At 42.6% G+C, this 26,906-nt stretch overlaps 1 protein-coding gene across 4 annotated transcripts in view; it reads right to left on the bottom strand.

Moving 5' to 3' along the window:
- PTER (phosphotriesterase related) overlaps nucleotides 1-24,319 on the bottom strand; it is a 74,452-nt gene extending 50,133 nt beyond the window's left edge. Inside the window, exons 1-2 of one of the 4 annotated variants that reach the window (XM_059660157.1) lie at nucleotides 24,188-24,319; nucleotides 22,965-23,026 (exon numbers count right to left, since the gene is read on the bottom strand). The gene's annotated coding sequence lies outside the window, so the exon portion shown is untranslated. Of the gene's footprint in view, nucleotides 1-22,964; nucleotides 23,027-23,317; nucleotides 23,342-24,187 lie in introns of those variants that run through there. The other 3 variants (XM_059660176.1, XM_059660168.1, XM_059660187.1) reach the window with 3 other exon arrangements.
- Between the last annotated feature and the right edge of the window lie 2,587 nt (nucleotides 24,320-26,906).

Genomic DNA, 26,906 nt, shown 5'->3' with positions numbered 1-26,906 from the left:
CTTGTCCTTATTGTTCCAGCAATCTGGGTATGATGCTGACTCTAGGTTCTCGCCCAGCACTCCAACTTTAACCTTGAAACTCACCTCTTATGCTAATGTCTCTGCACCAGATCTGAAGGTCCTTGAGGGCAGATCATGTCTCCTCCCTCAGTCCTCAGCCCCTGCAGTGCCCGACACTTAATCAGTGCTTAACTAACATGCATATGCTTGCTTGTTTTAATCCAGCCTATTCTACAAAGGAGTTGAGGGAACTGGCACTACAGATACGCACAGTGAAGAAAACAAATATTAAAGCAGGAGCAAGGAAATGATAAATGGAAGTAGAATCAGGACCAGAAAAGAAGAAGAGGTTAGCAGTTGTTAGCAAAGGGCTAACAATTGTCCTGGAATATTTATTCAATGTATTTCTACCGATACATAATTCTGAAATCATGGCACACCTCTTTTATGGCATATCACATTATGTCCCAAAGTCAACACAGCTGAAAACTATTAAAAACCACGGACCAGGTTTTCCCAAAAGTTTTTGGGCTATGGATTTTGAAGCCATGTTTGTTTTTACAACTGTCCTGTATCTTTGCACTCCCAGCACTCAGATGATAATGAACATGCCATCTTAGGTCATTCTTCTGCACCCAGTACAACGCCACATAGGAATACACATGATTTTTAATTTTTTTACTTTCCCTTAAGTTAGAGTAAGACTCCTGAGCGTATAAAAACAGCAGCAACAGGGCGTGACTGTTTTCAAGAACATGTCCTGTCTGAATTGGCAGAAGCCAATTATAAATCAGAAAACTAAAAATACGTAAGAAAATTACTGCAGGTGATTCTTTTATAGAGTAATTATGAATGATGGCTCTTAGGTTAACTTTTTGAATGTGGAGACCATCCACATAAGTTTCTTTTTAAGGCAGTTTCGTTTTTAAACCATCTCCTTGAATTGCAGAAAGCATTTCAGTCTCATGGATAACTATACTAGTATAGCTAACAAATACTTCCCACAAAAACATCTCAGGTTCCTTATTTGGAAGACCACACTGTAGAGCAAGCATGTCAAACTCAAAGGCTAACACAGGCCCAATAAACAAGGTTTAAGCTTATGTGGGCCGCAAAACAACAACAACAACAAACAAAACAACAACAACTTCAATTTTCATAGAAACGTAGGTTTATTTCGATAGAGACATGCTGAATACAAAGGGCTGAAATAAATGAGTAATCGTTAATTAGTATTTGTTGTTGGCCGCATACAGCCCTTGGGCCGCAAGTCTGACATGCTTGCTGTAGACGGAAAAGTCTTGACTTTCACTACCTGCTTAACTAATTCAGGTGAAAAGAATCAGTGCTACGTACATGCTTTGAATGGTCAGGCCTACACCTGCCCTGTTCAGTGTAAAGAAGGGTGATCACAGAAAAAAGGCTGAGATCTCTTCCAGCCTGGTTCTAGCCCTCCTTGTCTTGTCCTAGTGACTTCCGAGTATGACTGCTGCCTACCTGGATGAGAAAAGCCACCCAGGCTTGATGAAAAGGAGAGCCGCATGTGCGTGTAACTACCTCTTGCTCTGATAACCACTTTAATTCTGTTCCACACACGGGGAAATAGGTGCCCACTCTGAGCTATGTTAGCAATCGTCAAGGAAGCACATGGCCAAGAGGTGTCTGTGCAACCAAGGAACAGTTTCCCTTCTACCACCCTCAGTTCCACACTCATGAAACATGCTTCCAGCCAAAAGCAAGCTGATGTTTTCGTGAGCATCATGGCCTATTATTCTCCTTGAAAGCTGCTTTGATTATAGATTTGGGAGGATAGCCCTCAGATTTCACATGAATATATTTCAATTCAACATGGCAAATGTTTGCTGAGGATCTATTAGGTCCACAGAAAGATACTATGGGAAACAAAGATGCAAAAGAACATCTTGCCATAGCAAAGAGAACAGCCCCCATCACAGTGCTTGGCACAGGGCGAGCATTCAGTGCAGGACTGATATTTGTTATATGTTAGCGGGACGCCCATGATATAAAGCAGAGTGCAGTAAATGTTAGAAAAGAGGCATAAAGCATGTGCTCTGGGGAACTGCATCTGGCCAGCATGCACCGATATTGGGGCGACTGGGAAGGCTCCCTAGAGGAGATGGGCTTTAGGCGCGGCCACAGCAAGTTAAGACGATTTTTACAAGGAGGCATTCTGGTGGCGTGAACAGTGAAGGGCATGTTTCAGATTTTGTAAGCAATCTGTAGAAACACAGGTTGCTCTGTACGTCTCTAGTGGAAAACCCTGACGCATGCGCTGGCCCCAGAGGATAAGATCTCCATTAGGATGACAGTAGTTACAAGGGCAATATGAGTGCAAGCTGAATGCTGGAGACAGCAGGCCAGGAGATGAGTTAGGAAACTAAAGCGCTTTTCATCGTTCTTAAGGCATTCCACACACTTTAATTAAATCTCCTAATGTCCCTGTGAAGTAAGCAAGGGATCAACAGAAGGTGAGTCACCAAAAAGTATCCAAGTGGAAGACTGGACCATGGGATGAGATCCACTTTTATTATTATCGCTCCCATTTCACCAGTGAGGAAATGATGCTATTAGTCAGACAAGGATGATGGGCTACCTTCCACTTTCACTGAAGGCAGAATACACTGCTGTGGGCTATATAAGCATTCTCTGGGAGACCTTAAAAACAGTATAAAATTCATAATCTCTGAGGTTTCTCAGTTGAGAGTCTACCAACACCTAGTAATGAACACCTAAAACATGCAACAAAGAAAATATACATCACCCTTTTCTTGCAAAAGCACACGACGGAACAAGCACCCCAATTTCTCATAATGCATAATCTTTTTGATTGACTGGGTCCCCAGGGCACGGCTGACCTCTCTCCACAGCTTCCTTCCCTACGTCCCCATGCTTCCCTCAACTCAAGAGCATGAGTGGGCACCAGTCTGAAGGAGGTGGTATTGGGAGTAGAGTTGGTTATGTTGAAGACACAGTGCAGATTGCGGGGCTAGACAAAATGAAAAAGAGTACAGAATGGAACCAGTCCTGACTCTTGGTGCTACCCTTAAGATAGTGGTATAGGCTGTCAAGTCAGCCTCTGAAAAACAAACATATGTGCAGCTATCATATATGATCTAGCTGATATACCACCTCCACTTCTTATAAAGGAAATGAAAGGGCCCAAACCATTTTACCCAACTCTCTCAACCTAATCACTTCCTGACACTCATGGCTCTCAGGGAAACAGAGATCCTAATTAAAAAAAAAAAATTATAGAAAAGATAAATGCTGTGCCCTGGCTGGGTGGCTCAGCAGTTTGGAGGTCATCCTGTGCAGCAAAAGGTTGTGGGTTCAATTCCCAGTCAGGGCACATACCTGGGTTGTGGGTTTGATCCCTGGTCAGCATGAATACAGGAGGCAACTGATTGATGTTTCTCTTTCCCATCCATGTTTCTCTCTCTCTTCCTCTCGCTCTCAAATTGATAAACATATCCTCAGGTGAGGAGAAAAGAAAAAGTTAAATTCTGTTATTAATTTCATATCACTAAAGTCTGAAAAACAAATTAAGATACAAATAATGAAATCCTATGGCAACATTTGGTTGTCAGGTGGTTATACTAATCCAAAATATGCTTAAAATTGTTTAGATGATCATAAAAATGAAAACATAAAATCAAAAATTTTATTGAGACTTTGTGGATCCTCAGGTTTGAGAAAAGTTGTGTTTTTTTTTTAAGTATATATATTTTTATTTCAGAGAGGAAGGGAGAGGGAGAGAGAGAGAAATATCAATGATGAGAGAGAATCATTGATTGCTGCCTCCTGCACGCCCCTGGGGATCAAGCCTGCAACCCAGGCATGTGCCCTGACGGGGAATCGAACCATGACCTCCTGTTTCATAGGTCCATGCTCAACCACTGAGCCACACTGGCTAGGTGAGAAAAGTTGTTTTAAGATCACCTTTATTACTTTGTCTGCCTTTTCTACATCCTTTGCCGTGCGCGCCCCCCCCCCCCCGCCCCCGCCTCAGGCTCACTGAACCCTTGGCTGTGCTGGCATGCCACAACTAGGTCTAGAAAAGAAGGCAAGATAAATTTTGTCGAGTCCTAAGAAAGTGTGGCACCTGACACAAAAACTTCTTTTTGAGAAAAAAAAAAAAAAGTAAGTTATGTGATAAAAATAAAGTACAGCTTATTTTCACTCCTGAAAACTGGTTTACTGCAATGGGATCAAGGGCAAATTTGTAATAACTACATGTGGCATAGAGCAATCATCACCCTTTCCCTATCCGAGATCTTCCCCTCCCCCGCCCCCAAATGCTCTAGTGGAATTTTAAATTCTCTAGATTAAAAAGCCTTACAAAATTGGGAAAATTTCCTATGGCCAAATATATTTTAACTAATACCTTGTCACATATATTTAAATATAAAGGGGATGTGATTGCTTATATATCTCCCCATGAAAAATAAAGTGCTCTAAAAGATTTAGAAAGATCTGTCTGGTACTATAATTTGGTATTTTAATCATTGCTATCACCCATTTCCTAAGAATTCACAGAAAGCATATGTTTTAAATATTATTCAACATAATTATTGATCTGTATACTTGTACAATTATGCAAAAGTTTCCTTTCATTATAGTTCTAACTGTATTTTAACAATATTGCAGGTATACCAAGGACTATAATATTTGTTGTTGTTGTTAATCCTCATCCTAGGATATTTTTTCCATTGATTTCTTCAGTGTGCTCGCAGATGCTCTAACCACTGAGCACACTAGCCAGGGCAAGACTATAATTGTAATCTCTTCTTTGGATTAGTTTTACATTTGCAACTTTAATAATTTTAATAAATTGCCTAACTAATACAAGAGCATTTTAAAATCAAATTACAAATCAGCTAAAACCCATCAGATTATTAAATGCATCTAAATAAGGTATGATTTTGGCCCTGGCTGGGTAACTCAGTTGGTTAGACCATCATCCCCATACACCAAGGCTGTGGGTTCAATCCCTAGTCAGGGCATGTACAAGAATCAACCAATGAATGCACAAGTAAGGAACAACAAATTGAAGTTTTCTTTTCTCTCCCTCCCTTCCTCTCTCTCTAAAATCAATCAATAAATTTAAAAAATACATAAGGTATGGTTTTTAATTTAGATGAATTGTTTTAAATAGGTGAAGTAAGTATATTTAGTAAAAGTTAAAGTGAATAATACTGTAAATTTGTTAAAATATGTAAGTTTCAATTAATGTTAAATGCTATTTGAGCTCCGAATTTTTGAGCTGAAAGGAAATATGCAGATAGATTATTTAATCCCATGACTTCATTTTTAGATGCAAACACTGAGCCTTCCTTGACCCTTTGAAGGCCAGAGAGCCAGACTAGAACCCAGTCTCCCAACTTGTCAGGCAAGTGTTTCTTTTATTTCACCGTGGAGACGCTTACCATAAACATCACATAAGTTATCCTGCTGCCCATTAAGGTGGAGGGACTGTTCAGAGGTGGCATCCCTCATCGGCCTACGGAAGAAGCTGCGATTTTCTAGGACCAGAAAAGCTAGTGTCAACTCCACTGTTGACTGGGCAACATTTAAGTGCACTGTGCTTTGCTTTTCTTAATCACAGAAATGAGGGCTTGGGTAATTTAGACTTCCCTACTTAAATTGGTTGTTACATGAAGAGGTAATAAAAATAACTCTAAAGCATACAGCATATCTAAGTGAGAACTAAATACTTAACAAAAACTGCTCTTACTATATTTATAACAAGGAGTAATAACCACTTCGAGTCATAATTAGGAGGGAGTATATATTAACTACTGTGTGTCCTTGTAACATCTGAACAAGAAACTGCAGGGGCACATCTAACAAATTTCGTCACTTTTAAATTTTCCTAGTATTTCACAACTTGTCTTTACATCGACCTAAGCCATATAGTAATTATCAGTTGAGAACAAATTGGAACTCTACGACTTCACAAATCCACCATTCATTCCTAAACAGAGAGAAGTGCTAATGAACTACCTATGGTGTTGCCACCAGGATCTGAAAAATATGATATGGAACATCCTATAGCTGATGTATGCAGAGCATCAACCCTGCCAGACACTGTTCCCTAGCAGTAAAATATAGTGTCCTGGGTGACAGGTAAAATCTTCTAGTCTGAGCTGACCTTTAAAAAACAAACAAAAACCTATCAACTGGATTCTCCTGAATAAGAGATAGATCTTGCAACTAGGAGGGATGGGAAGAATTAATAAGTACATTTTTAAAGTACTGTATCATAAAAATTTTTGAAGAAAAACAATATATGCTATGCACAGAGAATTGTCTAAAGTAAATGCCCAAAAGTGTTGGCTCATACAGTTCATTTTTAGGGGATAAAATTTTTTTTTCGTTTTTTTTTTTTTCTCCTTTGAGCTTATGTTTTGTCTGATTTTGGACATGGATTAATTTTGTTATATTTTTGAAAAGGTTACTTTTCATGGAAAATAATAATATGCTCTAGGGCTGTGGGAGGTAAGATACAATCATGCCCACTTGGAAAATGAAACAAGGAGACTTGAATTTAAGCGGGGGTAGTGCTAGAGATGGGAGTTGTGTCCTGCTCCTGGTCTACTGACTTAGAGGCCCAGCAAAGAGGGCCAGAGCCTGGTGGGCCGTGGGACTGGGCTTTCAGACCTAGCCCTAGGGGGCAGAGCTGTACATGGTTCCTGCCCATTCCTAAGTTTACATTTGGCATGCATTCTCTCCCCGCAGTTTTCATTTCTGGATTGCATGTCTCCGTCTTAAATTTAAACAAGTATTGCTTTCAGTGTTTAATTACAATTTAATGTTAATACTACTTGCATTCCAATTAGCTTTTAGTTTTCACATCACGACAGTGCATCCAAGTTATTATGTCATTATAATCTCATGTTATAATGGTTTCATAATGCAAGTCCCTGCAGAGTTGAATTAGTAGTTTCCTATGGTAATCGCCCATCACTATAATATCATAATCGCATAGCACAGCCCCCTCATGCTTCCACTGCAATCATTTTGACATTGTAAGAGCATTTTAATAGTATTAGCATAGATTCTCCAGAGAAATCATCCCGTGTCACTGTCTTTCCATAGAAGATTAATTGTGATGGAGCCATGTTGCTATGATATGAAAGCTTTTAAAAAAAAAAAGTCGTACTCAGCAATAAAGCATTTCACTTCTCAAAAGGTCAGCGCATCTTGCAGGCATGTTCACCACACGAGCCTGCACTGAATAGATGTCCTTTCACACGATGTACAGTCTTTGTTTTGGTTGGTGTTCCTTTTTGTTTGTTTGTTTAGGACTCATACTAGGAGAATAAATTAGGTCAGGCCCTCTCTGTGGTATTGCAACAAAGAGCAGACATGGCCCCTGTCTTCAAGAAGTTTACAGTTTAATCAGGTTTACAGCAGATGATATGCAGCATGTATGTAAAGGCAATTAAGGCTCAGGATAAACCGAGTCCTGTGAAGTGATGGTGCACGGTGTAAGAGCAGCCAAACTAGCTTTGCCCAAAGACAGGATGTTTGATAAATGACTACACGGTTAAAGATATTAAACAGAGAGACTGAGTGGCAGAAATAGTGTGTTATCAGGGTTCATATCAGGATTCATTCACCAACCTGGGAAGGAGGAGACCACCAAAGACACTGGCAGTGGGCACCGCCCAGCCCCACCCCCGGGAGGAAGCGGGAAGACAGGTTATGGCAGGAACCCCCTCTGCAGGGATCTGCACCGTTTTCAGTGTAGAGTGGAGGCCCCCGTTCTGGGGTCTGAAAAAGGGAAACCTTGGCTCCGAAAAGCACTGCCCAGCCCCCAGTACTCTCTGGTTTGGCGCTATGGCGTAAACGGCTGTTGTGTCCAGGGCATATGGCACACACTGCAGACTGACAGGGAACTGTGTTCATTTGAGGAGCCTTTAAATCCTCCAGTTCTCTCTGGAAACACCACAGGAGAACTGCAAAGGGCTGATCCTAACTCTCAAGGCACTAAAAGCAGGGGAGTTAACAACTGGCAGTCTCTGGAATTATTACAGACTTGCTTGCCTTCTTGATTACAGCAAACCAGCACTCCGAGGGGTGATGGCTTCTAACTTTCCCTTCCTGGGCTGGTGTGTGCCTGGGGATCTCAGAAGTGCTCTGTGATTCAGTTCCCTTTAAATTGGAACACAATGAGGAGAAAGACATGCTCTCTCAGTGCTCACACCTACTTTACCAACAAGCTGTGGAGCAATATAAACTTATTACATAAACAAAATGAGCTGTCCTTCCTTTAGAGGTTATTTTTAATTTCACAGGTAAAGTCTGCAGTGCTTGCCACCCTCTTCTTCCTTGAATTCTTGTTCGAACAGCCTGTGAAATTACACTCTCTTCCCGGCCTATTCTTCACAGTAATTCATTTCATATATTTTTCATTATGAATTCATATTGAAACTTACTTTTATTACATTTGAATATTAGTTTATATTAGTGTTTGCTCTGTTATTATACACACTCACAGATTAAAAATAGGAAATGTGGGATGTTTGACTCCAAGTGTACTAATCATAAGAACAGACATTTTATTTATTATGTAAAATATATTTTGACAGTGCTTAGAAAAATATCATAGTTTTCCTCTTTTATTCAGATATATTAAAGGCAACAGACATTATTCCTGATAATATTCAATAGGTTAATCTTTGATTTGCTATTAACAATAAATAGTTAGTAGCTACAAAATACCTTGAGTGCCACCAAAAATTAATGCTAACTACCTATATTTCAAATACAGAAGAATGCATACAGGTGGGACAACACAATGCGTTCATGAACATGTCACTATTTTCCCAAGAGAAGGAAAAGCTGGAACTTTAACTATATGTGTATTAATAGAAAGTTGATTTGCCAAAAGTGTGTCTTTGGGCAAATCACTTATTCCGTGGGCCCGTTTCCTCACTAATAAAACAAGATTGCATGAGGTGACCTCTAAAGCTCCTTCCAGATGCAAGTTCGATGATTCCACGTGAAGAGGCATGAGATGACCTCTAAGTCCCCCTTGCAGCAGCTTCTCCTTAGTTCACCTTGTTTACTAGTAACGTATATGTTAAATAGATGGGGACATGTGTGTCTTAGAAAATCAGGCAGAACATGTCTCCATAAGGCTTGTGAAACCTATTGATATCTATCTCTACAGGAATTCTTTTTCTGATCTCCCATCAGGGCAAACTCTAACAAACTATATTACAATATTTACTCCAAACCTCCGACTATTAATAACAGATGAATGAAATTAAAAATAACCAGAAGTTCCAGATGTTTACTTATCTGTTATCACTCCTTTAAAAAATATTTTTTATTTAATTTTAGAGAGAGGAAGGGAGAGGGAGGTAGAGAGAGAAATATCAATCTGAGAGTCAAACATCAGTCGGCTGTCACCTGCACACCCACTATTGGGATTGAGCCTGAAACCCAGGCATGTGCCCTGTCCAAGAATCGGATCGGCAACCTTTAGTGCAATGGGACAATGCCCAACCTACTGAGCCACACAGGCCAGGGCTATTATCACTCTTATACTACGTATGAATATGAGTAAAAGAGTATAAAATAAGGGTTGTTAGATTAGCTCTCAAATAAATGACTGTGCAAGGAACTGAAAACTGAAAACTCTTGGCTATTTCCCAATTAACAGCTGAAACAATCCATTTTCTATCCATGTGTATGTGTATATATGTGTGCATAGACACATACTAGTACATATAAAGTTTTAATAGCTCCTAATCATCAAAGTGCAGAAACTATTCTGAAAATTGTTTTGTGCCAACTTTACAACCAAGAATTATCTTGTTCTTTTGTGAAAGGTGAGATGTAAAAAAGTCAAAAATCTGCTTGGTTTTTGTCAGTGTTTTCAGAAGGTGTGATCCATATCCTACTGGTGGTTCAAGCTGATTTAGGTGATATATGGACATTTAAAAATGTCTTAAACAAGTATGTATTTATTTTTATGTGTTTAGGAAAAAAAGTACTAAATATTATAAGCCTATAATTTTATGGATATTATCACTTAGGATGAGGCTGAGATAAAACAGTGGGTAGGTTTGAAGAAAAATATTAAGTAATTAGTAGTAAAATTAGTACCTAGTCATAGTAAACACTCCTAAAGATGACATGAGATTGAATCAAATTTGACCAGTTTGACAGAAACATCAACAATGAGAGAGGATCACTGATCGTATGCCCCCTATACATCCCACACAGGGGATCGAGCCCACAACCCAGGCATGTGCTCCCACTGGAAATCAAACCACAACTCCCAGATCTTAGATCCACACTCAGCCACTGAGCCACTTTCCTTTAATGTTAATGTTGTGTATAATCACATTATGCACATATAATCACTGAACACATATTTTAGTCAAGGTATTACTAACACAAAAATAAAAATGAAGAAGTGAAAACGGGTTGACGAAAACACTACCATCTCCCCTGTACAATGCACTATGAAAGCCTTTTACAATCCTGATTTGGTCTATCAAAAAAGTAAAGGAATTTATAAATTAATCATTTTGACCTCATTGTAACAAGAATAAGTAGCAAAGGTCCATAAAGTATCCTGAATGCTAGAAATTATATATGTCCTTTTATGTATTTTAAATCTTACAATTAAATGAAATTCAATAAACAAGGACATATAGAACTATAGTAAATCTTCATGGAGATCATTTTAAGCTTGGATCTCTTGGCTTGAAATATTTTGATGTTTGCACACTGATGGACAAACAGTGTAAAGACAGTGCCTTCGAGGAATGCAGAAGATCAAAAAGGGGCACTGCAGCTTGATTTTCAAGAAACTTCTCCCTCCCCGGATAAGTATGGCTGTAAATCAGTTTCAGTAATGTCGGCACTTAAAAGGGCAGACTATTGACTACTTATGCACGGAGCTGCTCCAAACATCTAGTTACACAGGGAGAAAGAGGGCCACCTTCAAGATGTATTTTTCTGAATGATAAAGGGGCAAGTTCAAAGCAACACTAGCAAAAGGGAATGGACGTCAGGCCTTAGACTTACGCAGAAATGTGAGTGAGAGTCACAACTGAAGCCCAGGACAGTTCTTCATCCTACAGTGGCAGCTGGGAGAACTTGGATAGGTATCAACAGTGACAGGGCTTTGGAGTAATGTTCCTCTGAGGTACATGCAGAGGTCTTTCCTTGCCTAGTGTCTGCCAGTAAAGATCCTGAAATACCGGGGGATATTTGTGTAGAGAGCATTGGGCTGAAGGCATTAGCCAGGAATGGTGCTTGGAACAAGTGGCCTCTTCTTGAATTCCTGTGTTAAATAGAAAGGCTCTGAGGTTAAATGCTGAACATGGAGAAAACGCATGGGAAACTCAGTAGCTGGTAGAAAGGCGCTGTCTTGTGATGTCATAGACATGTCATACACTAGGGAGCAACAAAAGCATGTGTCACGTATGTAATACCTTAATCAATAAAGAAATTAAAAAAAAGACTAAATGAACTAAAAAATAAAAAAATAATAAAAATAAAAAAATAAACAAAACAAAACAAAAACATGTGTTAAATAATCTAGTTCAAAACTAGCAAAGATGCTCTCATAGCCTTTCCTGGATAAGGGCTTCCACAGTACTTTCCTATGGATCAGCTGATAGTAAAAAACACATTCTACTTACACACGTCTTCTCTTACATATGCATGGAGGAGGCTGAATATTTCATTCATTTCTTCTTTTTTTGAATTTATGTTATTAAACATTTTAATATAGATATTTTCAAAAGTTCACAAACAGAGAGAGAAGCGTATTGAACTCCTGTCTCCATCACCCAGCTTCAATAACAGATTCCAATTAAAAACTTTTTCAAGGGAAAAATAATGTTTTGCAGCTCATTCCAAACTATCAACCAATTATCCCAAGTATTATTCACCTACTCTTATATACCCACAATCCTGCAGTGGTTCTCAACCTTCTGGCCCTTTAAATACAGTTCCTCATGTTGTGACCGAACCATAAAATTATTTTCGTTGCTACTTCATAACTGTAATGTTGCTACTGTTATGAATCGTAATGTAAATATCTGATATGCAGGATGGTCTTAGGCGACCCCTGTGAAAGGGTCGTTCGACTGCCAAAGGGGTCGCGACCCACAGGTTGAGAACCGCTGCTCTAAGGGCTTCTGGCTATTCATTTACTATGGGAAACACTTTTTTACAAATAGTCTGAAGGCACAGAGTGCCTTCCAGAATCAACTAGAGTACGCATGGCGGATGTGGACAGGCAATGGTCAACTGAGCCCTTTGATGCTTTCATTCCTAATATTTCTTTAAATTTAAGAACTTTCCCAGCTTCTTAGGTTCATCATCTCTCTTCAGAGAGTCTTTGGCTGTTGTTATTTTAACATTTTCAGTTGATAATATGGAGGCAATATTGCACAAAACAATTAAGCAATGTGAGCACCAGATGTCACCACCTAGGGGAATCTGAGATAGAACCACAGTGTATTTATTCTATATCTTGTTGCCCTTTCTGACGACCAGTATGTGGACTAATTATAGCAAGTTTTTGATTCAGAGAGGAAATTTTGGGTAAAAATATTTGCTACTTGTTATAGCAAGTATTTGGACAGTTGTTTAAATAGCAAGGTATACTTGATTATGGACATTTTATAACTCTACAGGGGTGGGCAAAGTAGATTTACAGTTGTAATACAAATAATAAAATAATTAATAATACAAGAATAAATTGTTTTGCATACTCACAACTATAAATCTACTTTTGTCACCCCTGAATAGAATAAATTTAATAAAGTTTCTTCAGGTTTTATCTAATCATGTCAGTGTTTTAAGTCACAGATATAATGTTTTCCTCTTAATAATGTTAAGGAGAAGTTCCTAAACGAATTTGACTGTTCAAAGACTTTTAGTCATCAGTTGCTTGCTCAAATTTGATAATTAAAGAAAATAATTCTTTAATGGTACTTTCTGGAGACCATTATTATTAAGGGTTGACTTGTGAACTTCTTAAATTCATATGTTGAAGCCCTAAGCCCCACTACCTCAGAGAAAGACAAGTATCACATGATCTCACTCATATGTGGAATCTAATGAACAAAATAAACTGATGAACAAAATAGATCCAGAGACATAGAAGCATGGAACAGACTACAGAGTCTCAGAGGGAAGGCAGGGGTGGGTAAGTGAGAAGAGATCAACCAAAGAACTTGCGTGCATATATGCATAATCCATGGACACAAAGAATAGGGTGGTGAAGGCCTGGGGTTGGAAGTGGGGCGGGCCAGTAGGGGTCAATGGGGGAAAAAGGGATACATATGTAATACTTTCAATAATAAAGATTTTTTTTAAAAAAAGAGGTTATTACATTAAAAAAGAGGCTGTTAGAGTAGGTCCTAATCCAGTATGACTATTTTGTGTAGTTATAATAAGGGATTAGGAAACAGACAGAAATAAAGAGAAGACCATGTGAGGACACAGGGAGAAGTGGGCTATCTGCAAGCCAAAAGGAGGGGATTTATAAGAAACCAGCTCTATCAACACCTTGATCTTGGACCACTAGCCTCCAGAATTATGAAAAAACTACTTTCTGCTGTTTAAGTCACCAGCCTATGACACTTTGTTATGACAGCCTATCAAACTAATACAGTCAGTAAGGGAGGTTGTCTGATTCAAGCTACAGAGTGGCCTTTAACTACGCCTGGAGGCTCTGGGTTCATAAAGTGAGTAGCAAATTTGTCGAAAGGTCCGGCCAGGCATATGCAATGTAATGCAACCTTTTTTGACAGATTTTGATGACAATGAGGTGGGGTGATAGCTCATTGCCTGGACTCAGAGTAAATAAATCCTTATTGCTGTTATTTGTCAGGGCCTAATAGGAGATCTTGCTGAAAAGTTAGGCACATTCCACAAAGGACATATGTAGAAGCTGTGTAATGTGAGATACTTCTGATTTGGGGGGGATTCCCACTTTATATTTCCTCCAAACTTTTAGAGACCAAGACCGATAACATTTAACTTTTCAATATATAAGGTAGTAGATAAGACATAGAAATGTGACGGTATAAACATGATGACCTTGAGAGTTTATGAAAATATATTAAATATTTCAGAAATCAATATATATATATATAATTTTGGAAATAATAAGCTATATTAAGAAAGAATTCACTGTTGGTACATAATAATAGCGAGGATTTTGTGGCTGCAGTGGACTTTCAATTATACAAAGTAGCATTAAATTAACAATATTTACCAATGTTCTCTTTGAAATGCCTTTCAAACACTAAGTAATTACCCAATTAAGCTATTGTAAGATAAGCTGTTATTACTCTGGATTTAGTGAAAAGGACTAACCATGACTATTTTGAATAGTTTCTGTGAAGAATGACTCAGCGTTTACTGATCACAACTGTGATAACACCCTACCTGTAGGGAACAGAAAAAAACAAAGGTTGTTTAGCTAAGTGAACTCAAGGGAAGACAGAGGATGATTAAGAACTAAAAACCATGACGAGTGAGTGAAAGCAGAGAATTTAATATGCACTGCAGAGACCACAATCGGCAGGAGGCTATTTATGAGCACTGCCAATATTCAGTGCTGCACGCTGACAATGGAGGATCTTTGGCCATACCCTGAACAACATAATTCATCACACCAGCGCTTGGGGCAGTCACGTCCAAGCAATTTATCATCATCGTATCACTTGTGTGAATAAGAGAAGGGGAGAACTTTGATTGTTAACCTCGAGGGAGAGTGGATTTATAGCCAACATCCCTAAGAAGGCAGGATGGCACTGCCCACAGCTAAATGCTCCTGCTTCACTTCTGTTTAAGTCAAACTAACAGAGTGAATGCATTTCCTCCAGGATGTTGAGAGCAAAACCTAGGTCTGACACTCTTAGATTCAAAATCAAATAGCCAGGAAATCACATTTAAAATACTCTTTGAATCTGTTTTTAAAAAAATTAGTCAATGGTAACTATGAATGATTTATTTCAACTGTCCTTTGGTGACAAAATAATTTCTGAAATGCACCAATTGATAACTACATCTGGGAAGAATTGTGTCTTAATAATGAGCCTGTGAATATTCCTCTATATTGGAAAACGTAGAAGGATGCTAAAAATTAAAGAATATATATATATATATATATATATATATATACATATATATATATATATATATATATATATATATATATATATATATATATATATATATAGTTTTCAAAATAAAAATAAAAAAAAATCAAAGCCTCAATTCCTATCCTATCCCTTCTGGGCATTGAACCTTTATATATTTTCACTTTCATACTAGCTGCCCTTACAGAATGTAATTATACATCTAAATGTCATTTTTGTGACCTTTAATTAAAATTATGAAGCTGACTTGAGCATCATGGAAACAAGTGAACCTGCTAGTTCACCAACAGTAAGAGGAACATTAGTCATAAGAGCAAGCCTTGTATAGTACCTACCCTCTCAGGTTCCCAAGGTGTCTGGTAAACGAGAGACCAGTAATCTCTGCAGTCATGTGGCTCAGACCTATCTACATATATAAAAGCCTAGCGAACATTATGGCAGAATGACCTGAAAGACTGGTCGCTATGATGACCAGGGGGAAGATGCTTAACGCAGATGCCCCTGGTGGTCAGTGGGCTCCCACAGGGGGAGTGACACTCAGCCAGAAGTAGGGCTCATGGCTGGTGAGCACAGCTGAGGCACTTGAGCCTCTCCCGCCTCTGGCAGGCTCAATCTCCAGCGAACAGACTGCAGTCCCGATGCCCGGGTGGTGGGGGTGTAGCTGGAATGACCATGGACCAGCCGCCGCCCGCCCCTGGAACTCTCCCTTTGGACCATACGGCTGCACCGTACCCCTTACCTATTGCCCTCTGGGTCTTCGGATACGAGCTTGGGAAAAACCCACAGAGGCGCTTCACGCACATACTGCCTGGGCTGGCCCCCATCTTGAGAGGGAACGTAGGTAAAGTCCAGCCCAATGACCGACACCCACACGTGCCCGTGGGTGAGCCCTTTGCAACTTACACCTACCACCTGGCCCCATCTCCTGGAAAGGTCGGCGTCCTGGCACTGAATACCTGTTCCTGGATCCCTGCAGAGCGCTAGTCGGCTCCGGTGGGCGGAGGGGAACCAGCAGATACTGGCCTGACTTGTTAGGTTCAGGCAGCCCCACACTTGGGCCGTGAGTTGCGTGGAAAAATCACCCCATACCCTGCAGGTACAATCTACTGCGACCGTGGAATGTTCGCATGACGGGTGCAACCTTGATACCTATGCCGGCCTCCTGGAGCTCCTCCTGGGGCATCAGGGCCATGTTCCACCCCTTAGCTATTGCAGTGTTCCTTCGGTTGCTAAACTGAAATACTAAGAACACGCCTTACCCGGAAGTGACCCGCCTCTCCCTCCTTCCTTCCTACCACCCCCAGCTGCCACTTCCAAGCCAGGCAGTCCCCATCTCCGGAGAGAGTCCTGGAAAAGGTGAGAAAATCTCAATCTCATGAGTGGGTCTCCCATGCGTGTTCAAGGCCCAGCCCATTGCTCCCTTCCCGGGCCTGGCTGGCATGCGGGCTCCCACATTCCCTGAGGATCCCTGGTGGCTCCCCCAGGGGGGTGGGCCCATGGATAGCGGCTACCAGGAGATGGACACCCCTTCAGTGCTGGTACCGGCCCTGATGACGCCCACAGCTGAGCCAGAAGTTGCTGCGAGGCACATACCCCATACGCCTATAGGTACAATCTCCAGGGCAGGGATGAAGTGCGGACACTCGGAGTAACTGGGACGAGCCTGATATAGCCACCGGACTCCTGGAATTCTGCTTGGGCATCGAGATCAAGTCTCATCCCTTTCCAATTGCCCCGGAACTACAGAGGAAGGCAGCAATATAAAAGTGGCCACAAGGTGGTGACTAACAATCGGGGCAAAAGTCAGAGAGATGGATCTGAAGGGTGGGGGCATGGGCGAGAGAGTACCCTCTCCCTCCAAGATCCTGAACTTTGTATTGTTCATGTTGGAGCGTCTCTTATCAGGCTCCTCGTGGTGGAAAGCATCCATCATGACCCAAGGTGTCCATTGGGGACCTCCCGGCTGGCAAGGCGTGATCCTGGCCTCAGAAGGGACATTTGGAAATATTTTTTCAGGAAGCTGTGGGGAGAAGGACAGACTCCCCATGCGACTTCCTGGCGGCTCACTGGGATGTGGAAACTCCCCAGGCACGCGGGTATGGGCTCCCGATTTCCTTTCAATGTGCACGAATCCGTGCACTGGGCCACTAGTCTTAGTATATTATTCAGGATAAGCTAGGGTGTGCTGCATTAACAAGCAAATCCCTAAATCTGAGGGACTAAACACAATCAAAGCTTATTTCTAGCGCACACAGAGTGACAGGGGGATTCTGCTCACTGTCTTCATCCCATGAACCAAGTTGATAGAACAGCTATGATCTAGAAAATTGGTAGCCACTCTAGAAGAGGGAAAGAATGTGTGACAAATCTCTCACTGGCTTTTTTTTTTAAAATATATTTTATTGATTTTTTACAGAGAGGAAGGGAGAGAGATAGAGAGTTAGAAACATCGATTAAGAGAGAAACATCGATCAGCCGCCTCCTGCACATCTCCTACTGGGGATGTGCCCGCAACCCAGGTACATGTCCTTGACCAGAATCGAACCTAGGACCTTTCAGTCCGCAGGCCGACGCTCTATCCACTGAGCCAAACAGGTTTTGGCCTCTCACTGGCTTTTTGTTGTTGTTAATCCTCACTCGAGGATATTGTTCCATTGATTTTTAGAGAGAGTGGAAAAACAGAAACATCTATGTGAGAGAGATGCATCTATTGGTTACCTTCTGGCCGGGGATGAGCCTGCAACTGAGGTACTACGTGCCCTTGACTGGAATCGAACTTGGGACCCTTCAATACGCAAGCTGATGCTTTATCCACTGAGCCAAACCAGCCAGGGATCTCTCACTGGCTTTTACAGCTTCTACCTGCAAGGAACATATGTCACTCCTCCTATATCTTATTGATGGAAGCAAGTCACATGGCAATGTCTAATTGGGAGGGGAAAGAGAAATGGTTAACACTCATGACTCCCATTATGAGCAGGCAGAGGTATTTATACTCAGGTTGACACTGTTCTCATAAAACAGGTAATCAGAACCACAGAGCCAGTTTGTGCCAGGTGGTCAGTTAGGAACAGGTAATTTATTTTCCTTCTTCCTTTTTTATTCTAAGTGAGCAAGGGATGTCTATGAATGAGAAGGCTTTTTATTTTTAATGAAATTCTTTAGAAAACCATGGACCACTGAAAATACATTCTAAAGAGCTAAAGAAAACAAAGGAAGGCCTTATCCGGTAAATGGAAAATATATTCAACAACCATCTCAGGTCCTCTTATTAACAGTGAAGTTCCTAGGACCCCTGAGCAGGACATAGCTTAATCAGGAATTCCCAGTATTGTTAGTATATGGTTACTGGGGTATCCTATCTAATAAAGAGGGAATATGCTAATTGACTGCCCCACCCTCAAAGATGGCAGTGCCTACAGCCAATAAGGAGGGAATATGTTAATTGACTGCCCCGCCCTCAAAGATGGCAGTGCCTACAGCCAATAAGGAGGGAATATGTTAATTGACTGCCCCCGCCCTCAAAGATGGTGGCGCCCAGTCCCCTCAGCCCCGCCAGGGTGGCAGGGGGGCGGCCCAGCCACTCTGCACACCTGCCTCCAGAGTCCCCAGTCCCCTCTGCCCCCCAATCGCCCAGTGCCTCCCGAGGCTCAGGTAACCAGGGCTGGCCAAGGCTTGTGCTGCTGGCAGTGGCAGCAACAGAGGTGTGATGGGGGCATCGCCTTCCCCTGATCTCCAGGTCACCTCCTACCCCTGAGGGCTCTCGGACTGTGAGAGGGGGCAGGCTGGGCTGAGGGACCCCCCCCTCCTGTCCAGTGCATGCACTGGGCCTCTAGTCTATAATAATAAAAGCCTAAGTGACCATCACAACTGTATGGATGACCGAACAGGCTGCATGGGGCAACCAGGCCGGCAGGGGGGTTAGTGAGGGACAACCAAACGACTGAACAAGCGGGCTGCATGGGGTGACCAGGTTGGCAGAGGGTTTAGTGAGGGGTGACCAAACAACTGAACAAAAGGCTGCTTGGGCAACCAGGCCTGCAGGGGGGGCAGTTGCGGGTGACCAGGCCAGCAGGGCAGGCATTTAGGGACAATCAGGCAGGCAGGCAGGCAGGTGAGCAGTTAGGAGCCAGAGGTCCCGGATTGTGAGAGGGATGTCCGACTGCCGGTTTAGGCCCGATCCTGGGGCCCTATCCGAGGGGTCCCAGATTGGAGAGGGTGCAGTCTGGGCTGATGGGACCATTCCCCCCCCCTCCATGCACAAATTTCATGCACCAGGCCTCTAGTCTATATGTATATATAAAAGCCCAGCAACTGAATGGCAGAACAACCAGAACGACCCATCAACCAGTTGCTGTGATGCACACTGACCACCAGGGGACAGATGCTCAACACAGGAGCTGCCCCCTGGTGGTCAGTGCTCTCACAGTGGGAGTGCTGCTTGGCTGACCAGGATGAGTGGCACTCCTACAGCGGGCCAATCTCCGCAGGCCATGTCCCTGACCAGTGCACGAATCTGTGCACCGGGCCTCTAGTTTAAGATGTTTGAAGAGCAAGACTCCTTATATAGTAACACAAAGCATATGGAAGCAAAGATGGACATTTTCCAAGGTCAGTAGTTTCTCCCATGCTATACAGTTCATTATTTTGTCTTCAAGGTAAATTTCTAACAGCAACCTCTGAAAGCCTTACATAGGGATTTTCTACCTTCTACTACTACCCCAGGGAGCTATGGCCAAACATCAGACCAAGGGAGCACTAAGTACATAAGCATAGACTTTTCAAAACTTTAAATGTTCTATCTGTATATGTATCCTCCTGTTCTTTACTCCTATCTGGGTCAACATTTAACTATTCATACTTTATTTAAGTTATGTTATATTGCATTTTTTAAGAAAATATTTTTATTTCAGCCATATTCAAGGTATTTCCTACCCTTCAGGGGAAGAGAAACTTGTCCAGTGAAACCTGTCTTTCAGTTAAGTCACTCCCAGAATACACACTGTCCTGGTCCCCCTCCCTCCTCACTGCTTACTGGCCATCTTCCTTTGATGGCTTCTCTTCACTGGACCTCTAAATGTCGGGCTCTTCGATTGGTCCAAGGCCCTCTTCCCTGCCCTATTTCTCTCCCTGGGTCCTCTTGTACATTTCTAACAGCTTCATATATCATGATGACTTCCAAATAATTATCTGCAGATCAGATCTCTGGGTAGATTATACTCAACAGCTTCCCTTTGGATATCTCCTATACCAGTGGTCGGCAAATTCATTAGTCAACAAAGCCAAATATCAACAGTACATGATTGAAATTTCTTTTGAGAGCCAAATTTTTTAAACTTAAACTATATAGGTAGGTACACTGTTATTAACTTAATTAGGGTACTTCTAAAGCTTAGGAAGAGCCACACTCAAGGGGCCAAAGAGCCGCAGTTTGCCGACTATACCTTCTAGTAAGGCAGCCTCTACAGTGGCCCCAAATAACTCCTGCCCTTTCCAGAATTCACATCCTCCCACACCTCATCAGGGACAGTCTGGGTGACCAACAGGGTACAGCAGAGGGATGGTGTGCCATGTGGAGATTAGGTTAAAACATGGTAGCTTCTACCTTGGGTTTTCTTTCTCTCTTGGATCATTCACTCTGGGGGAAGCAGACCTATGGAGAGGTCCATATAGCAAGGAAATAAAGTCTCTGGCCAACAGCCAGCTGGTCTGTCCATAACCACGAGAAAAAGCCAAAAGCAGATCTTACAGTAGTGATGGCGAACCTATGACACGCGAACTCATTTTATTGGTTGATTTTTCTTTGTTAAATGGCATTTAAATATATAAAATAAATATCAAAAATATAAGTCTTTGTTTTACTATGGTTGCAAATATCACAAAATTTCTATATGTGACACGGCACCAGAGTTAAGTTAGGGTTTTTCAAAATGCTGACACGCCGAGCTCAAAAGGTTCGCCATCACTATCTTACAGCTTGGCCGACAGCTTGACTGTAACCTCATGAGAGACCCTGAGCCAGAACCACTCACAGAACCTGGGAGATAATACATGTTTGTTTTAATCTGCTAAATTGTAGGGAAATTGTTTTAATGTAGCACTAGATAACTAATCTACACACCATGACTTAATAGGTTCCAAACAGAACTTTCAGTTTCTCCTACCCCAACCCCCACTTTGTCTTCCTAGCCTTCCTCTTCTTAATGATTTAATATCTGTACAGTTTCTGAGCCAGCAGACTGAGAGTCATCCTTGATTTCTCCTTCGTTCACCACCACATCCAATTCATCAGCAAAATCTATGAATCCAAACCCAAACCATTTATTAAATCCATTCATACAAGATAATGTATTAAGAGTCCACATCAGCTGCTGGAGAAACAACAGTATACAAGATATGCAAACCCTGCTCTCCTGTAGCTGACATTCTCATAGGAGGGCATAAATAACAATTTGTAAATAAAATATGCATTATGTCCTATGGAAATAAGTAGCATGGAGGAAAGCCAAGTGACTAGGAGGATGAGGAGGGCCAGGAGGTTCCAGCGTGTTAGAATGTTATTATAAATAGAGTTGTCAGGTGGACCCCACCGGTGAAGTGATACTTAAAAACTCCATATTCTGGCCCTGACCTGTTTGGCTCAGTGGATAGAGCGTCGGCCTGCGGACTGAAGGGTCCCGGGTTCGATTCCGGTCAGGGGCATGTGCCTTGGTTGCGGGCACATCCCCGGTGGGGAGTGTGCAGGAGGCAGCTGATCGATGTTCCTCTCTCATCGATGTTTCTAACTCTCTATCCTTCTCCCTTCCTCTCTGTAAAAAATCAATAAAATATATTAAAAAAACAACAACAAAAAAACCCCTCCATATTCTGTGTCCACTGCCCCTACCCTAGCCTGTGCCACCATCACCCTCCCTGTGGATTCATTGTAGCCACCTTCATGTCACTCCCCTGCCTACTGTGGCTTCCCATTGCTATTAGATGAAAAGCTAGGGTCTTTACTAGACACAGATAGCCCTTCACAACATGGTCTTACCCTGTGTTTCCAACTTCATCTGGAACGAATCACGCTCTACCCACAAAGACCTTCCGGCAATTTCTAGACCATGCTCTAATTTTTCATGCCTCCTTTGCCCTTGCAGGGCCCAGTGCAGGAATAAACATCGCTAGGTCCATCTCATTCTTATAAACCAGGTCTTGGTGAGGCCTCTTTTAACCACCTTAACCAATGTGCCCCCCCCCACACATACACCCCATTTTTTCTCATCATACTCTCTGTTAACCATTTGCAGCTGTTTGTTAATTAACTTATTTATTGGTTCCTTCCTTGTTTCCTCAGGCTCCTCTGCCTCCAACCAGAATCTGAAGTCCAAGGGGAACCCTCACCTGGCCTGCTCTCCATTGGAGCCCCAGTGCGATCCTGGCACACATTGCATATTTATTGAATGAATCAGCTGACCCTTCCTGACCACCCTGTAATTTCTACTCTAAATGTGGCCAACAATAGCATTAATTGGTAAAAGCAGAATCTTATTTTCACTCATCTATAGATTCTTTTTTTTGGATCTAGGAGATACTAGAGATCAATTATGTTCCTAGGGAAGATAAGGAACTTGTACAAAGTCAGGAACTGGAACCAGAACTAGGGTTAGGCTGTACACATGGGCCCAGAGTTCTTAAAACCAGCAACCTCTCTGACTGCTTATCTACTTGTGAAAAATAAAGTACAGGTGGCTAAGGGGGAAGAGCACAGGCTTTGGAGTTAGAAATACATAATTTTTTTTCTCTAAACTTTCCAGCAGTGTGGCCTCACTTCTCTGTGCCTTACCTTCCTTCAACAAGGGAATATCTGGTGGGGGCTGAGGAGAGGATTCAATTAGAGCTCAGAGAACCCTGGTGATTAGGTTTTACCAACTGTCAACAAATACAGGCTTGGGCATTTCTATTATGATTCTAAGATCAGGGGATAGCAACAAAATGCACTTTGCTATTTTATTCCAAATACCTATGTTACACATATCTTGGTAAATTTTATAACATAAAGCAACCTCTAGCCTCCACAAATGAGGAAAAATTTCATAAAGTAGCACCTTGTAAATTTTGTGTTTGAATTATCTTTTTTTTTTTTTAAAAAAAAATTAAGTTGCTACCTTGCTATCAACAGCCAGCAAGTTGTCTAATCTTTGCAGGATGCATAGAGATTTCTTTTTGAAGGGGCTGCTTATTTCTATGAGATAGCTGAGCACACCCGTCCTGTCCACGTAAAAGAAAATGTAACAGGATAAGTAGGTTTCCTAAGTCTTCGGGCTCTTTTCTTACTGACATTCCCTCTGTAGACAATGAATCCACTATCCTGTAGGCTAGGAGTACATGCTTGTCAGTTCCCTCCACGGGAGCGGTGGTTTGAGGACAAGTGGACTCCTGGTTGTACCCAAGGCACACGTTTGTATCTGTAAACGGGCTCGGAGGTGTCACTGCACCGCCGCCAGCATATCCCAGCATAGCAGCTGGAAACGCCACACTCCTCCGGTCGGGAAGGCGCACCTACTGTGCTTGCAATACTTCATGACACCAGAACCATTAAGTGGTAAAATACAAGGTGTGGCAGAGCCCAAGGCTGTGATTATTAAAGGCGGCCGAGCCAGGAAGGGGCGCCCCTCACCCAGCACGGCTGCCCTGAGGGGACCCGGAGCGTTTCGGGGACGAAACAACTGAGCGCCGTCCGGGCCCTCGGGCCTCTCTCCCGCCGGACGCTCCGCCTCAGGTTCAGGCCAGGGCTGGGCGGGACCTTAACTCTTCGGGGCACCAGACCCCTCCAAGCCCAGGCCGGCCTCCCAGACCTCGCTCAGCCTCGTGACCCAAGGCTGTGCAGCTTCCGCGAGCTCTGGGGGCAAGGCAGCAGCACCGGGCCCAGGCGCGGCCGGCTTTAACCTCCGCGGGGCTCCCCGCGAGATGAAGGCGCAGAGCTGAGCCGCGATCCGGCCGCGGGGGCTCCCGGCATGGCACCCCACCCTTCCTACCAGGCCCGCGGCTCCCGCGCCCGCTCTGGCTCCCAGGACCTTCCCTCTTCTCGAGGAGCGCAGCCTTCTCCACGGGGACCCTCAGCAAGGCCCCAACTTCCCGGACCGTGAACTTCGCCCCGCTTCCCCCCCCACTTCACCCTCCTTGTAGTCTTCTCCCCGCCCTCAGGTGCCCGGCCCAGCCACGCCCCTACGGGCCCCAGGCCACGCCCTGCGGTCTCGGCCACGCCCCCCTGAGAGTAGGCCACGCCCAGGGAGCCGCGGGGTGGAGGGGCCTCCTTCCCCCCTCCCTCCCCCCGCCACACACACCCCACCCCCTGGAGGCCAAGTCTGGGCTCCAGCTTGCTGGGACCCCGTCCTACCCCAGAAGGGGACAGCAGGCTGTAGCTGCAAGATGTTCTAAGTGTCTGTGCTGGGAACCCACTTTCTCTGCGCCAGAGTCTGTTGTCCATAGTCCCCAAATACCCTGGAGGGAGAGGTTTCTCACCTCTGTCTCGTGCCCCTGAGCTGAATGGGCCAGGGGGTAGATCCCCAAGGGGAAAGGAACCAGCTACATTCCCCCAGATCCCAGTTCTCTGCAGAAAAGCCAGGAACACACAGTCTTCAGTCGCTCCAAAAACCCTTCCAGTTTTCTCCAAGGGTAACACGTCAGAGGGGCTGCCCTGGCAACTGGGTGTCATGAACAGGATTTGGGCTTATTTATCCACTGTCTCTTGTCCTTGGGCTTGAGGTTTCTCGTGTTGAAAATAGAGTAGCAGAGCATGTGAACTGGCCCAGCATGTCATGCAACTGAAGTCGGCTTAGTGACTACGAGTGAGTCTGTCTACAAAACACCGTGCTAGGATCAGTTGCCAAAATATGGAGTAACACCTTTAAGTGTTACAGTGGATTCAATTAATTTTATCCTGAATCTGAGGAAAAGAGGATGGACCTTCAGTTGTCATTTGAAAGGAAGGTGGGCATTTAATAATAATGGATGGTATTTCCTGAGGCCAACTCTGCTAGGCTTTATAACAGGTACTTTGTGTATGGTATCATGTTTAACTTTTAGAATAACCCTGTGTGTGTGGGATCTCTCTTTCCTCCAAATACAGACACAAAAACAGTTTTAGAGAGAGCTGCCCGTGTAAGGCCAGGACTAGACCCCAGTTTGGTTGATGTCCCTCTATCATATCTTTTTAGTAGAGAGCAGGCACTTTGATAGGAGCCTAGGGAAAACATTAATATAGTTAAGTCAGGAAAAAGAGGGGGGGGGAGGATATAAATGTTTTATTTTGTGTGGGTTCTTTTTGGTGTTTTTTTTGTTTGTTTTTGTTGTTGTTGTTTTAAGAAAGGTGAAAGTATAAGTAGTTACAAAGATGTTGGCTGGTAAGGGCTAAGCAGGGAGAAAATATTGAGTGAGAGCAATTGTCCTAAAGAATGGTGGCTGCTTACATCCTAGACAGGGAAGGGGATAAAAACAGGCCCAGAGGTGGGAGAGACAAGAAAAAAGTAGTGGTTAAGAACTCCAGAGGGATGAGTATTGCGACAGTTGAATATTACGAGGAATGGCTGGGCTTATACTGAGATTGTATAGTGAATAGATGGATGGAGGGAGCCTTCTAGAGCAATTTCAGTGTAGGCTACCGCTTAGATTACCAGCACTGCAGCCACAAAGCCGGATACATGTCTACCTGACAATGGTTGTTAAAGAGAGGCCTAAACGTCCATTATTTATAATGTTATGTATTTTACTAGCCCTTGCTGCCACACGTGAAATTATACACAAGATTTGTGTTTTAAAAAATGACTTTGGTTTTTCTTTGTGGAAGTTACTAAATTCTCCACTACCCACTTTGCACCCGTTGTACAAGATTTGTGATGGATTTTCCCTTCAGGCTCTTATTTCTATGGCTTTCCTCCTTAAAAACATAGTGTTAAAGAGGAACTGGTCTAGATTTCATTTCTCTTTGACAGAAGTAGCTTCAAAGAAACTCAAATTAATATGCAGGAGTTTTATTTCAGGAGCTGCATCAAGCTATTGTGAACACGTGTTTTCAAACGAGGGGAGAGAAATTCATGCAAATCCAATGTACAACAGTGAAAATATTTGATAGCATATAGCATTTGAGTACACACTGTCACTCCATTTCATATCATAAGTGGTTTAAATATTACTATTAGGTAAGCACCACATGCTATCCTATTTAAAGTAATTAAAAAATAAACATTCTATACTACTGGTCCCCATATCTACTAGCCCTGAGGTCGGGTAGGCAAGAACAGATAAGAGGGATCTTTTATTAGGTGCTGGTGTCAAAACTGGTAATCTGGCCTCAAGCCTTGTGCCCAACTTCATTATTCAGCCTTTCTTCCTGGGAAAGCTTAGCTTGGACATATGTTTTGAACCCTGTACTATCAATGTCTGTGATGAAATAGCCAAGTTAAAAATCACATCATTAAGGAACCAAAGGTTTTCAAATGAATCTCTCAGTTTAGGGTTCAGTTCAAATGCACTCTCTTTTCCACAGTCCCCGCCTTTCATCTTCATCCTGTGTTTGAATTTTCACAGTCCCCGGACGGACGCAGAAGCATAAAATTGGTGGAGAGAATGAAATCAAAACCAAACATCCAAACCCCCTCACCGTTTGGGTTAAACTTCTGGAAAGCACTCAGGTTTTCATCACCGAGTTAGTTCTTTTAATATAACAGAAAGAGTTTCTACAAAAAAATCTGGAGA

This window comes from Myotis daubentonii, chromosome 1 (assembly GCF_963259705.1).
Source record: "Myotis daubentonii chromosome 1, mMyoDau2.1, whole genome shotgun sequence".
Lineage (NCBI taxonomy): Eukaryota > Metazoa > Chordata > Mammalia > Chiroptera > Vespertilionidae > Myotis > Myotis daubentonii.
Note: the sequence above shows the minus strand (reverse complement) of the source record. Positions and strands in the feature narration are given on the sequence as shown.